Source organism: Lepisma saccharinum, chromosome 2, assembly GCF_977018435.1.
Source record: "Lepisma saccharinum chromosome 2, izLepSacc3.1, whole genome shotgun sequence".
Classification (NCBI taxonomy): domain Eukaryota; kingdom Metazoa; phylum Arthropoda; class Insecta; order Zygentoma; family Lepismatidae; genus Lepisma; species Lepisma saccharinum.
This window is the reverse complement of record NC_139230.1, coordinates 196,972,668-196,988,528: the sequence shown is the minus strand read 5'-3', so window position 1 is coordinate 196,988,528 and position 15,861 is coordinate 196,972,668. Positions and strand designations below refer to the sequence as shown.

The 15,861-nt window shown below is 36.2% G+C and overlaps 1 long non-coding RNA gene across 2 annotated transcripts in view; it reads right to left on the bottom strand.

The window, feature by feature from the left end:
* Positions 1–6,996: 6,996 nt before the first annotated feature.
* Positions 6,997–15,861, bottom strand: part of LOC145980961 (uncharacterized) — a 169,488-nt gene continuing 160,623 nt past the window's right edge. For both annotated transcript variants that reach the window (XR_014440901.1, XR_014440903.1), the window contains one exon: positions 6,997–7,129. This is a non-coding gene — a long non-coding RNA (uncharacterized LOC145980961). The remainder of the gene's footprint in view (positions 7,130–15,861) is intronic.

The following is a 15,861-nucleotide window of genomic DNA, read 5'->3' as shown; positions in this document are numbered from 1 at the left end:
GTATCATCTATTTGAGCACAGTGTTTTAGATTCACATGCATATCCATGATAAGCAGACTATGTGCCAATTTTGAGTTTATTCTTTACTACCACGTGTGAGCACTGCAACTTGCTCAATTCAAACTGGCATGGCAAGTGAGACGCACACAAAGGCTCCTAGCATAGGAATTTTCAACTAGCTCATACTCACTGGATCAGACAATGAGCTTGTGCACAACTCTTATAACTTTGGGCAATGTGTGCGAGCTATGATTTAAGACTGTATCACATAGTTGGATTCCTGACATACAGTTGAATGACTAAGACACTATGAATGAATCTTTCCATGAATATCAAAACATTGGTGTCAATTTTTGAATGTGGACATGTATATACTATGGATATCCAGCATTGGAGGTCGCATGTGTATCCAATTGATATCTAGGATGGAATATCCAATAGCATCCAATGGATATACAAAACTGGATATCTGTTGGATATCCATGGATATATTTCAGACATTGTGAATAAGTAATGGAGATAATTTGGAGATTTGTACTCTATGGGACAGTATAAGTATTTTTGGTTTGTATAATTGTATGCATGGAAAACTGACATTGGAAGTTATATTGTAATTTTCAGTGAATAATTTTTTTAAAAAATAGTTGAGCAGAACAGATGCTCTTACCAATCCCTGCCAATATTTTTACACTTCAATTCATGACTTATTAGTTCACCACTGTGCAAAAATTAAAAATTGAGGATTCGTAAGTTCGGCAACATAACATTTGTGCAGAAACTTGGAATAACTAACTTTGAGATTGTCAGTGTTCCAGTGGCGTATTCTGAAGATTTGACCTGGTTTACCACATAATTCTTATTTATTGTATATATATGAATTATGTATTAGATATAAGGGAAGTAAAATACCAATGCAGGCATGCATGTGAAACAAAAATAGAAGTTTGACAACTTCAAATCTTCCAGCAATTTATATATATATATATATATATATATATATGAAAAAAGTTGGTTTACCGGTGGTCCACCAAGTAACATGGGAGAATATGCCACTGCAATGTTCATAAAGTTTCTTTTTAAAAGTAACAGAGGTACAGTTAGAGTTATTTGATTCTGCTTTCCTTTATATTGAGAAAATATGAGTTCCATTTCCACATCAAAGGTATGACATATGTAATTACACCTAAAATTGCACTAAATGTACACAAGAATTGGAATTTCATGGCTCCAGACAAACTTCCTGCTTTGTATGCATCAGTTCAGAGTTTGTAAAGCAGCAAGATGGAACATAGTTTTTATTCCTTGACTGAACTTTCAACTATACTTCCCCCTCCCCCCCTAATCAGATGCTTATGATTTTACCCAACTCCTGGCAAAAATGTGTTCAGAATGGATTACTGCATGGGACCACTTTCGGTCGCTCATACTCATTCTACGCTCTAGCATATACTGTACAATGGAATATCATTTTAATGTGACAATAATCGTAGACACACATATGTCAAATATCCACCTTGGTAGTTTCAGCCCACAATCATCTCTTTCATCTTCATTGGTAAGATAGACTAAGCCACATTTTAACATAGAGATGATGACTATGTTCTCTTAAGTTTCAATTTCACTGCATCTTCACTTCACTATCAATATTTGAGGGCCCACTACCTCGGACAACAATTATATGTGTACTACTGGGCTTAGAGTGTATACTGCTCGTTTTGCCTGTTCAAGCATTATTCGCTTGGGTGAAAAAGCTCTCAATTTCATACACTCTACTGTCATCCATGCAAACTATTTGGCACTCAAGTGAAATGCTCTCCCTGCAGCACTCCAATTCAGAACATGGGCAAACACCAGTGTGTTCGAAAACATTTATTGCCAGTAATGTTACATAGCAGTCATCCTGGGCAGCGATGATTCAGAGAATTTCATTCTCATATGAGATGTGATCAATTACAACAATGATAATTACAAAGGTATAAGTTGTAGGGAAGAAAACAATGAAGCACTCCTGAAGTATGTGCCCTAAAATTGTTAGAAACTGGATGTATTCTTCTGTCCACATGCTCTTTATGCCAATGCCAGCATTATTAGGTGAATGCAAGGTATATTATTATTGCCAGATTTCTAGTGGTGGATGCTGGTTTCAATGAAGGGTATTCCTGACCATTACATTAAGTCACACCCAAATATTGAAAATTATTGCAATTACATCAAAAATATTAATAAACAAATCTGGAGCATTTGTTAAACAGTATTCATTTAAGACTATTGCAAAGGCATATGTTATTCTAAAAAGTCAGGACATATTATTTTATTTATTGTATTCTACTAGTCCAAAATTATACAGAGTTGAGTTTCATTTATGATGTTATATGACTGTTTTTTCATGTTTTCCTTAAGTTTTCAAATTTTTTACACTTTACTTTTTTTACACTTTCACCTGTAAATGTTTTACACTTCCTGGAAGCAGGATGTTTCTCACCTTTAATTTCCATGAGGGAAGTAACACATATTCCGGGCCTTTATTTTTGTTGATAGATGTAAGCATAGGTGATGGATCCTTGCCAATAATTGCAATACTGTCTGCATGGTCTACATCTTTCCCCCATTTAGTTTCACATGCATTTGTTATTCTTCAACAGTAACAATATTCTAATGGTAATAATATTCTCCAATTGGAAACATGACAGATGATGACGGAAGTTTGATGATAGCATAGCCAGGATGTAGTTCCTGTGCTAGTGCCATGAGCCGGAAATAAGATGCTATATCATCAAAAATGCCAGCCTGCTCCCGGGTGACAAGAGGTTGCTGGGGGAGTCTTAAGAGAGTGGGCAAAGTGAGTAGTAGACTTCAGTGGTGTGAAGCATAAAGTGTGTCCACGTGAAGGTTGGGCAGTGTTCAATGTAGAAATTGTCACACAGCACTGCAGCATGACTCTACCAATGAACCTGTTAAGTACCAATGTTTAGTTTTCTTAACCCGGCTCATACCTGATCATCCTCTCTCACTTATAAAGGTCACTATTAAAGATTGGTGAAGTGCAATAGGGCATTTAATCATTTAGCCAACCTCTAAATTAAGCATGTACAACCTCACAGCCAAGCCATTAAGCCTGCGAACTAAGTAACGTAACACTAGTGGGAGGAGCTTGATCGATCAAAGGAATGTAGTTGAGGACAGTTTCCATAATAAAAGCACATCACACTTTGTGTGTTTGCTGATTGATCCATGTGCTGCAGTGAGCAATATTTGTCATACATGAAAGATGTTTTAACAGATTAATAATGCCAACAGAAATTATGCATAGGATTATTTGCCCCTGAAATTTTATTCCATATTGATCTTTCCTCCCTTAACTGGTGGAGCCACAGCTAATATGAATTGATCAATCTTCTCTGCAATGAGTGGCATTGAGTAAAATAGAATTCTACACTTATTTACAATATTCATTATTTAGTGTGACTGTGGAAAAGTGTGGAATTAAGATTCATGAAGAAAAAAAGACACACATTCTGTATATATCATATTACAGAGCAAAATTAAATGGGCCTGGTCAAAGCAAACTATTGTAGGCAGCAGCACCCCTATTGTGTCCCCACGCTTTTGATTGGTAATTGTTCTCCCATTCAAATTCATGGAGAATTTCATGCTTAACGTGCTGCTATCACATTAAATTGCAAGTTTAATTTCATCTTAACCTCCGAAATTATGTCTGAAAATGATAGTTGAATAAAATAATCAGTGCTGATGTAAACCTAAGATTCTTGAAAAGACAATCGTCAACAACCAAAAAGATATCGGAACTCAAAAAAGTCTTAAAATTTGCACAGCACTTGTTTACGTCGCTTGCAATTTTCACAATTTAAGTACTTTATTGTTGTGAAACCGCTAAAGAATAATACATAATAATTCCACGTGACTACTTTAATTTTTATAGTTACTTGTTATTAATAACTAGGTCCCGGACGTTTAGAATTTTATAGACATCATTTTAGGCTTTGTAAAGAGATGATTTAGCCCTTTTTAGGATTTTACCCTACCCGTATTTTTATTGAAATCAATCACAAATCTTTGCATTTACATGAGCATCAATACTGCAAAAACATTTTCCTTCACATATTACATGTTTACTAAACTTAAAGCATAAAAAAAACAGTTTTTAGAAAATACAGAAAATAATAAAAAATTAAAATGTGTCATTGTTAAGCTATTTCTTTTGTAATGCCAACTTTGCTTCCCTTTTCTTTCTCATGCGCTTTCCCTTCTCTCATTTCCATTCCCCCTTCTGTATGTGCGTGTATGTGTGTGTGTAAGAGAGAGGGGGAGAGAGAATAAGTTTTCATATTGCCATACAGTTAACAATGTGTTCACTCTGATGTAACAAAACGTTCAATTTAGCCTTTTTAAGGATCTTAACTCCTTTTAGCCATTTTTAGGATCTATAGGATTCATGTATTTCATTAAGAAATGGCTAAAACGAAAATATATGTTAGAATAGTGACGTTACCAAGTAAATAATAAAACAGGTTAAAACCTGAGAATCCAGGCCATATTAATAACTCACTCTTTTTTTCCCCATGATATCATACTTTTCCACATGGCTAGTAAATATGGTCCTCTGTTTTAGATATACACATTTATCGAGAAGAATAGTTATTAAAAAAATATTTTATTTTCTGTTTCATGTCTTGCAACCTCTAGGGCTTAATTATTAACAGGGATTATAATTTTAAAATTGCTGTTACAAAAGAAAAAGATGAAAATATGAGGGGGAAATGTCTGCTTAATACAATGAAAACATGCGTAAATATTAAGTTATCGGATATGGCATAGTGTCATAGTGTATAATAATAAATACCATGTGCTTACGCACTTTATAATTTTGGGAGTTCTCCGATTCCTACTCCCGTCGTTGAATCAGACATACTCGCAACCAGAAGAAAGAAAGCGTAGTGTAAGAATCTAAATTCTTGTATTATCGTCCTATGGCAGCTAGGTACGACAAAAATAACGTCAAGTTTAGTGCTCTTTGTGCATAAACATACTATATTTAGCCAGTTTGAGCTACGCTGCTGTTGCGCTTTAATATATTAATTGTTAGGTTTAGGACAATGTAATTTTTGGAAACTTATGATTTGCTACATAATCTAAATACATTTTTATTATCGATTTGCACGAGAAATTCTTAACTTCGTTGAAAATAAAGTTTGGGTAGCCATCCCATCCCGCTCCAATGTAAAGCTTAGGGCAACCAGATGATGAATGAAATTCTGTAGGGACACAACAGGGGTGGCACCTCTAGCAAAAAAGTTTGACAATGAACAGCCCCATTGAAATGACACATGTTTAGCAGTCATTGCCAATGTTACATCAATCTCAACATCACTTATAATGACACCTTATTTCTTTCACTTGTATATTCTCAGTAAAATTTCCACAACAATGTATTAATACAATTAAGCATGAGCATTATGACAAAATAACTTTCCTGATCTTTTTATTTCACAAAGTGATGGAATTTGTTGCCATGTTCATGAGTTAAGATACTTTAATTTTGCTTGAAATTGCATTTATTTATAGAAGCTACAATGTGTTTAGCTTATTGTTTATAGTACATTTGATGTATTTGGTCCACTGTTTCCAATTTGATTTATTGCATGCTTTAATTTGCTATACATGAGGTATGTATAGCAAATTTACAGCAGCCATCCATTGCCTTAATTATTTGGAATTCTGAAAAGTCAGTTGTACTCATTTTTCTAATATTCTAATTTAACTGTTCCTTTTTATCTTTTCTATGATCTACTTTCTAAGTGATGAGTAACTCTGAGGAACTTATTTCACAGCATTTCCTTTATCTCTGTGTGCACATACTCAGCTTATTCATTCATCCTAAAAGTTTTGTAGTTATTTTACTCTGAAATCAGGTAGTAAGTAATTAACACACTCATCCACAAGATATAATGTTGTGAGCATGGACATCCGGAAGGGGAAGGGACAAGGGAGGCTGTAGCTCCCCATGGAAAATGAATGTCAACCTATAATTAAATATTTCACACACTTCATTTCATTCACAATAATTTGTTTTTATTTTTATAAGCACCTTGTTGGACATGATAACTTAAATCTGAACAAGTATTTTCTGAGGGGGCCATGCTTTTGCCTCCTTTGCTCCCCCCTGGGAAAAAAATACCTTGCTTGGCTCTCTCTGGAAAAAATCCTGTGGATGTCCATGGTTGTGAGGTTACTTTTTGAGGATTTTATGCACTTTGTTTTGTTTTAATAACCATAGTATTTTATGGGAAATTTTTAAATGATTCTATTAATACACAACAATCACCACTTTAAAATTTTATAGACATATGTACGTTTAACATGAATATAAATTTTTTATCATGAGGACAGAAATGCGCCCTTGCACAGAACTTTTATGATTTTTTTTCACATTACAAACATATTACTCAGTTTAAAATTACTGTTATTACATTTTTTAGAGCTCACAGTACAAAAGTAGGAAGATAGTATTTCTGTTGTCTTCAAAATAAATATATTGACATCTTTGAAGGAAGAGGTATCACATTACAAATAGACAACATAGTAATTTTTATTTGAATGTGAGTTTCAACCTTTTTTTATAACCTCCACACTGAAAGAGCACACACACTGGCTTTGTGTTTATACGTGTGTCACCATTTCCGATGACATCCTTCCATTTGGCTCCAATTTAGTGCCGATTGTAACAACCACCTGGCAAGGTTCTGGAGGTCGACTTGTCCCAGAAGATAAGGTGGGGTCGCCAACCAGTGGAGCACTTGACCCAGTGTTTCCATCTCTTTTCTGTCTTCTGAGCCGATCTTTCTTGAAGAAATCTGAATCAAAGTAGCTGAGGCGAGACTCGTCTCGCTCCCTCTTCAGGTATTTCACCATGATGAAAACCAAGGCAGTAGCATACATAAGAAGGACAACTACTATGTACACTACCGCATTGGATTGGGTATTTCTGTGCATTGCCAGAATCCTGGCTGTCTCTTGAGGAGGAATGTGATTGGTTGAGTTACTTGTCAGTGAATTCATTAAACTACTCATCTTCAGCAAAGTTGGTTTGTGTGATGTAAACCTGTTGCACCTGAAATTAATTAAAAAGATGCATTAAGAACAATCCAATCCAACAACAATTACTAGATGTCACTTACTTGTTAATGAATGTACATAATTTTTTCCAATAATAGTGCCTTAAAAGGTCTCTCTCTCTCTCTCTCTCTCTCTCTCTCTCTGTGTGTGTGTGTGTGTGTGTGTGTGTGTGTGTGTGTGTGTGTGTGTGTGTGTGTGTGTGTGTGTGTGTGTGTGTGTGTGTGTGTGTGTGTGTGTGTGTGTGTGTGTGTGTGTGTGTGTGTGTGTGTGTGTGTGTGTGTGTGTGTGTGTGTGTGTGTGTGTGTGTGTGTGTGTGTGTGTGTGTGTGTTTGTTTGTTTGTTTGTTTGTTTGTTTTGGTGTGTAGTATGTGCAGTGCAGTGCTTGAAGTGGAAATTCCTAGTTGGGGGCATGCTTGGTCGAGTTTGGCGATAGATGGAGAAAGTGTTGGTAGAGGGATACTTATGCAAGTTAAAAAAATAAATAAATAAGATAAAGGGTTTTCATTATATCGCCCGAGGCAAAAGCTAGGACTCTTTGCACTCTTTATTACAATTTGTAATTTCTAATTGCATACGAAGACTTCAGCTTTGGGTAGATTGCTGCATTCATTTGGAACCTGGTAGTCAAGCTTGGAGTGCGTCATTGTCGAGGGAGTGGATCTTGTTGAGCTTGGAATGGAAGCGAAAGAAACAGGTTCAAGTGGAATTGATGCCAGCACATGCAGTAGCTGTGGTAGCTCAGTCATTGTCGACTTACGTGGCTGATTGGTGACAAAGTTTGGTTTGTGGCAGCACATTTCCACTGCCAAGAACATATTCAATACGTTTATGATCGCTAGCTACCTATTTCTTCTGGGAAGGCCAGGTTTTCAGAGTGGCTTATCACACTGCAGTGCAACAGCAAACGACAGGTGGATTGGGACTGACACACTTGGAATGGCAAGCTGCGGCCTTGTTCAACATGCACAATCTTCAGACGCTAACACAACAACCAGATAGCTACACAGCGAAACTGCTTCGATTGATACTGGACAAAATGGCCTTCCCTTGATCTTTTAACATCCGTTGTAGAATGTGTGTGTACAGATTGGGAGCAGAAAGTACGATACAAAACCTACAAGTTAATGACTTGTATCAACAGGAACTTGACCTAAATATCCAGATAAGGATAGTAGAGCAACAGACTCCCATAAGGAATGGTGCATGGTATGGGTGAATGTTTGGGCAAAGCATTTAACTAATAAGGTTCAATCTTTATGGTAGTACATATTAGTACATGATAAATATGATACCAAAAGTAAAATACACAGACTTCAATTCAGTAACATGTATTTATGTAATGTGTGTAATGAAGATGACACAATAGAACACAGAATAACTAAATGTCCTCACGCAAGTACTATGTGGCAACAATTACGAAACATGTTAAATAGAATATGTCGTAGGTACATCAACAGCTAGTTATACGACACAGACTGTAATAATTCCAGACTTTCAGTATTATTCTAAAATCAAATGGAAAGCAGTGCAATGGCTTATTAGCAATTCTATTTACTATATATTAAACTGCAAGAATATTAAAAATACATGTAATTTTAAAGACTTCTTACATCATTAATTAATGCAAAACTATTGTTCAAAACAGAAAGAATTATTCAAATTTCCTAAATGTTGTATATGAATAAAAGAGAGGTATATTATATATAACCGTGTTCATATAAAATGTAACTTGTAAGTCTCGAAAATAAAAAAAAAGTAAGAAAAGAAAGTCAGCGCTGCAACGCCAGGGGTCCCGGGTTCGAATCCCGGCTCGGACATGGATGTTTGTGATTCTCTGTCCTGAAAGAAAAGAAATAGATTGAATGATTGATTTGGTGTTTTAAGTCCACTTTATGCACAGTAAGGCTAATCGGGACTGGACCTACAATTTAAAGTGGGATCCGAAAAATATTAGAAAGGTCATTGTTTCGATAGATAATGGATTTACAGATTTTCAGTAACGTAGTTCAGGTGAAGTTTAGTAGAATTTGTAGCAAAGCAATTCACGTCGAATTGGAAATCTATTACACATGGTTCCTGTTTGAATCGACGTGTCGTGCATTTAAAATTTCTTCACAGAGGGTAATATGTTGTTTCGACAATTACGTTTCTGATAAAAAAAAATGCACACACTTTTATTGTTGCAGAGCGCAGAACATTTCCGCGTGATTAAGGGTAATTGGTAACGTGTTTAACTGGATTTTACTTCCCAAAAATTAGAGCCAATTACTGTAATGCAAGACTTATTTGTGTTAATTACAAGACCGCCATGTTTACAACAGTTATTTGAAGCTCTAAGGTCACGATTCAAAAAACAAACAATCGATCTCTAGTTTCGGATTAACCAGGTGTATTGGAATTATCGTCACAAGAAAAGTAGCGAATTGTGCTATATTTACCACCAAAAAAAGAACTACATTATGAATTGTTCGGACTTTTAACCATTGTACTTGTTTTTTTTCCTATGTGACAACCTTTTCAGAGATTGCTATATATATATATATATATATATATATATATATGTATATATATATCAGTGTAATAAAGGGGTCCCGGTTTCGATACCCGATGAGGCACATATAGCCTTACTGTGCATAAAGTGAACTTAAAATACCAACTCAATCAATCAATACATCTCCGTTTACCTTGAAGATGGTGTGCAAGGTGTGTGCAAGGTGGTGCAAACGTCATCACTTGCTTTTCTTAACCTATAGCTTGGGTTTTAAATTAAACAAAGTAGTTTTTTTTGTGTTAAACTTTTATTGATACTTCTAAGTTTTATGTCCTCATTTTTTAAAAATAACATCCAATAAATGACCACCATTCGAATTGAGGAAAATTTAGGCTCTTTTTATTGCATTTTCCATGGTGTTGGAAATCTGCGGGGAAATGTTTTAAATTTCATGCTGAATATTAGTTGCTGTAACGTCTCTGGCTTATGCACAAAAACCAATTACTTCAAATATCTCCAAAGGAAAAATCTGGAGCGGACAAATCGGGGGACCTGGCCGGCCATGGTAAATCATCAAAACGGGATATTACTCTGCCCGGAAAAGTGTCACGCAAAATTATCACAATTTTTCCACTTTCTTGTTTTCGCACACAATAAATTTCGTGAGTATCTTCTATTTAACTGACAAAACACTACTGATATAAACAACAAGATGTCAAAATAAAGGTCAGTTGAAATAGGATGATGACTCTTGCGGCACCCTTTACATACATACACACATACACACTACATATGTATACAGTGCTTTTTTCTACCCGGAAAAAAGGTTCCGGTACTCGTCAACTTGGTTTGTTGTGTTCGCTTGACCCCCTTGGAATAACGAAAAAATGCGTACATCTCCCTCCATCCGTTTTATTTGTTATTCTTCCCATTTTCTGTCAGTTTCTTCTTTATCCTTTCTCTCTATCGTTCATCTGCTACTCCCTTTACTTCTCTCTCTCTCTTTCTGTTTTTTCTCCTCTAAATTTCTCTCTCGTTTTTCTATTTCTTTCCTTCTCTCTCTCTGTCTCTGTTCTCTATTTCCTTCTTTCTTTCCCTTCCCTGTACCTATCGCCTCTCTCTCTCTCTCTCTCTCTCTCTCTCTCTCTGTGCGTGCGTGCGTTTGTTATCTGGCTTTTTTCTCTTTCCTTATCTGCCTCTCACTTATGCTTTCCTTGTTTCTTTTTTCCTCTCTGTGTACCGTCTGTGATTCTCTTCCTACCTCTCATTGTCTACCGTTTCTTTCTATCTCCCGTAAAACACTTCTTTCTTGTGATGACATGTAAACATGATGCGAATATATGCAACTTAAGGATGGAAATAATGAAGAGTTTATAAAAAACTTACCCATGCAAGCCTCAAAATATTGTAGTATGTTCATAAATGATGGTGCACTCATGTAATTACACACACATTTATTTTGTTAAAGTAAAACGTTATTTGCAGGGGTGGGATTAATATGTACTAAGTAGCTTTATTGGTCAAATAAGGACTAAATTATGGACTGACACATGCGGAGAATGCCGGGCCGTGGCGGAGTGGTTAGCACATCGCGCTACGACGCCAGGGGGCCTGGGTTAGAAAACAAATAACCAGCGAACGTGTTAAACCTCGACAATTGAACCACAACACTCCTTTTTCAGCAGTATTATTGCCTCAATGTGATGGGCGACAGTTGGCTGCCTTTGTTGCACATTTACAAACGATGCCGGCTTCTGCAACAATAACAAGTACATATACTGCCACCAGACGATAAGCCGCGCGGCGTTTTCTTTTGCTATGGAATTGTCACCCATCAAAGCATGGCAATTTTAACAAAGAATACAATATGGATGGCATTAAGCAGCAAAAATGACAGCCTCCTTCATACAACTCCTGCAGAAACACGTGCCAGAGTCGAGAGTTGGAACAATTCCAAAATGATTAAATATGAACAATATGTGAAACAAACTTGTTGAAATATGTAAAAATAAGTATGTTTTCCTTAAATATGTAAAAGTATGTGTTAAAGATAGAAATATGGAAAAATATTGACAATACTTAAATCACTACAAACATTATTATTCGTAAAGATATTACAAAATTTCAGTGGTGATTTGTCAAACTAAAAGTATGTATTAACATTATACCGGTAAATCCTAGCCCTGGTTATTAGTATCAGAGTATGAAGAGGATTAGCAGATGATTATCACTTATAAAAAGGTGTCGGTACGTCGTACTGTTGCGTACCGCCAGAAAAGAAGCAGCATTGTGTATCGGAGAGTGATATATAATACAGAACACTGAAATATTATATTGGGGGTCTATCAAATTATTACGAAGTATTTTGATAACACTAACTCAGTAATTAAGTTGTAAGAATTCTTTAAGAGTGTAATTATGCAACCTTCTCTTTTATTAAATGCGGGGCTGTCTTTCTGAAATATAATATAACAATAATAGACATGTTATTGGGTGGGCTCGAGCCTCATATGCTCATATATCTTGGCGCTACTTTTGATGGAGGTCATAAACCCCCTTCCCCGATTAGCACTGACTATGAAAGAAAGGATTCATATTCCCCTCCCCTTTACGCATAATAGCTATTGAAAAAAGGATTTAATAATAAGAGCCGAATGTTGTCTCCGTGCTCTCAATTGTTGATTGATTGATTAATTTATTTTACTTCGCTTTTCTGCCACTTTTGGCTAATCGCGAAGATGAGTATGAATGATGAAACTGATGAAGGGACACTCACAAAGAACACTCATGTTTAGTCCGGGACTCGAACTCGGGACCTATAGCGTCCTAGCGTGGTGTGATAACAACTCTATTGCTCTCAATAGTGTTAGTTTTATTAATACTATATTTATTCACGATAACTTATAATAAAAACCTCATTTTCTACTTTAGATTCATGAATATACAAGAGTTCTTGTTGAAAATAAAACTATCTTTAATAATTTATTTTTGCAAACATGTGTAATTAGATTTCACTGACCTCGTTAATGAACCTGTCAGTAAGCATGTCATCAGCAGAATATACACGTAGATGCATCAATAAGCACCCATTGATTAATAATTTCTGCTGTTTTCATCGGATTGATTCTCTAATTTGCATTCATGCAATATGCGCGACGAAACTTTGGTATGGTAGCCTACAGTTCGGATGTACTATGTGGTAAGGAGAAATTAATGTTATGTAGTTATTGAAACATTCACCAAAATCTTACAATTTAGAATTATATTCTACCTAAAGACAATTGAAACTTAATAAAGCCACTTAAATTACACTACCCCATATCGGGAAGATTTGCATTTTGCACTTTTGTTATTTTTACGTCACGTTTCTGCCTCCTTACGTTTCTCGCGATCGCGACTATGAGGATGAATGAACACAATGAAAAACACCTTGCTTTATCAAGGCAACCCTTAGATTCGTAGTGCGCTATACGCTAAACGTCATGAAGGTTGGTACTAGGGAGGGTGGTATTTTAGGGAGAAATAATATTTACCTGCTTAGTTGTTTCGTTACGTTTGATCCGGTGGAGAAACATTACATAGTGGTTCGGATCCCACTTTAAATTGTAGGCAGGGGGACCAAACCGGACCATCCCCCTTGATTAACGCCAAACCCTTATTTCGGATTACATAAGCTTGGCTATTAGTTTGAGTTTATTTGAGCACAGAAAGGTTAATCGAGACTGGACCTACAGTTTAAAGTGGGATCCAAACCACTATCTCCCTCCACCGGGTGTGTGGCTATTTGTTTTAGTAAGAGTTGGATTTATTGTTGAAAATAATTTATTGAGGTTACTGTTGCATAACGTAATAAGCATATTACATAAAGTGCACTTGAAGCAACAACAACAATTCAAAATCATGTAGCAGTTTAAACTAAGAGATTACTGTTATTTTGATGTCATTATGTAGGTATTAATTAAACACATACAACAAACGTGTTTTTCAACATTATTTTTTATTTTTAAAATAAGACTATTAATTTTCGTCACTAAAACCGTCTTGTTTTTTATTAAAGGGAGGTGTAAAGTATGAGGATCAGGGTAGAAAGATGGTGAGGCAAGGTGGAAACTAGGGAAGCTCCCCAAATCCACCTCGCCCGGGTGAAAATTTTATATTGTAGGCGCAGTCCTGATTAGCCTCTCTGAGCATAAAGTGATAAACAAAACCTTTTTCACATCCGTTTGTTTTGAGTGTGTACCTGTCTTGTTTTGTGCAAGAACATGGAATCTAATATTTTCCTTCCTTGTAAGGTCGACACTCAACACCAGTGTTCAAAGGTTTGAACTGCGGCGAAAGAACTCGTTTTTCTGCGCAGTGAGTTCTCGGCCTTGAACGAACGTTGACAGACAAGGAAGTTGTTGAGTCGAGTTGTGTGGTGATGTGTACGTTTGTAGTGACCGACTGGCGTAAATCTGGCACTTATCGCACACCGTTGTGAACACTTTCGTCTGCGACGTCAGCGCGGAATGCCTTCGTTGTTAGGTACGGTCAGTTATGTTTAGTTCGGGGCTTGACCAAAAATGCATTATTTATGCTAAAAGCTCTAAAATACATTATTAAGAAGGAATTTGTTTGTTCCTTTTATATACGTACTATATCAGATTATGGACGTCCGCATGAATTTTTTCAGGGAGGGGCAAGAAAGGTATTTTTTCCAGGAGGACTAGGCACATTTTCCCCCATAAAAATATTGTCCGCCTCAAAAAAACATTGCTTGAATTTGAAGTTTTCATACTCCTGCAATGCTCTTGAAATAATTCACACATATTTCTGTGACTGATATGAAATCATGTGTGAAATATGTACTTTTTGGTTGACTTCCATTTTCCAGGGGGGGGGGGCGTGGCCCACCTTGTTCCCTTTCCGGATGCCCATGCATCAGATATTTATAAAGTAGCAAACTAATTCCTTTACTAACTGGTTAAAGATGTCAATAAATGACAAAATTGTTGAAATAGTTTCATTCTGTAATACTGTAATACATTGAAATGAAATAGTTTGTTTAGTTTTGCTTTCTATTAATATAAAGCAATTAGGTTTCATACTTACATGTCTTGCATTGTTGTTTTACTTTTATTGTGCATATATTGTTATTTTTGTAGATTTGTTTATGATCTCTTGAAAGAGATGGTGTGTATTCAAAACAAGTCAAAACTAATTGCTCATCTTTTGTTGTTACAACAAAAACTCTCGCCCCTGTAAATTTTTGGTGGGGAGAAATCCACCCTGCCCCCCAGAATTTCGCACCCTGGCCTAACCCAACAACGCAAACATTTATCGTGACGCCAGTAGACGACGGTGTTGAATACGGTGTCCGATAAGTGAGACCCACGAAAACCACTTCTGCCTCTGTCACGTGATTTATCATGGATTAACGTTCGGAAGTTGGTGCACTGCGAAGTCTGTTAGCACAGAGTCAACTTGCAGCTTTCGTGCAGTGAAACTCACGTGTTACTTGTGACCTGTCTATGCATGAGTGGACTTGAAAACGAATTCAAACAAACAGACGAATTTACTAGTGCTGTTAGAATGTTTCTGTGCTTCGCCGTCAGTGACCAGTGTCACGTGATAGTGTGTGCGTGTTCAACCTAGGTGAATAGGAAGAGGTGGAATGGTGCAACTTTATAAACCTTCGGCTGTTTTTTAGCAACTAGAACTTAGCATTAGTGCAGGCTTCTTTCTACCCGGTAGCGTAGTGGTTAATGCTGTCGCATTGTAATGTAGGAATGCCGTTTCATTCCCGATGGGGACACATTTGAGTGCTTTGCATTGCACTTTAAAATGTGGATTCAGTTCCAAATAGCAATACCTGTGCGAGTTGTACTAAAAAGCTGAGCATATGGTTTTTGCTGCCATAGGAAGGCAGAGGGTATGGGTGGGGGGATAAGATTAATATACTCTTAATTTAACGGTTCCGGTTCTTGTATGATTTTTTTCAAATTCTCCTAGCAGGAAGACTAATTATCGTAGAATGTTGGCAATTATTGTCACACGAAATTTAAACCTTCCTTAAAATAATGAGCACTGTTTGGATTTCGAAAAAAAAAATATGTTTGAAAAAAACATTTATTTTAATGCTAAGATAACCAAACCTGGCCTACCTAACTACGAAAGCATATATTGAACAAATTCTTAAATAATCGCTAAAACTCCGCAGTATGTGTTAACAGAAATAAATCGAAATCGAACCATGT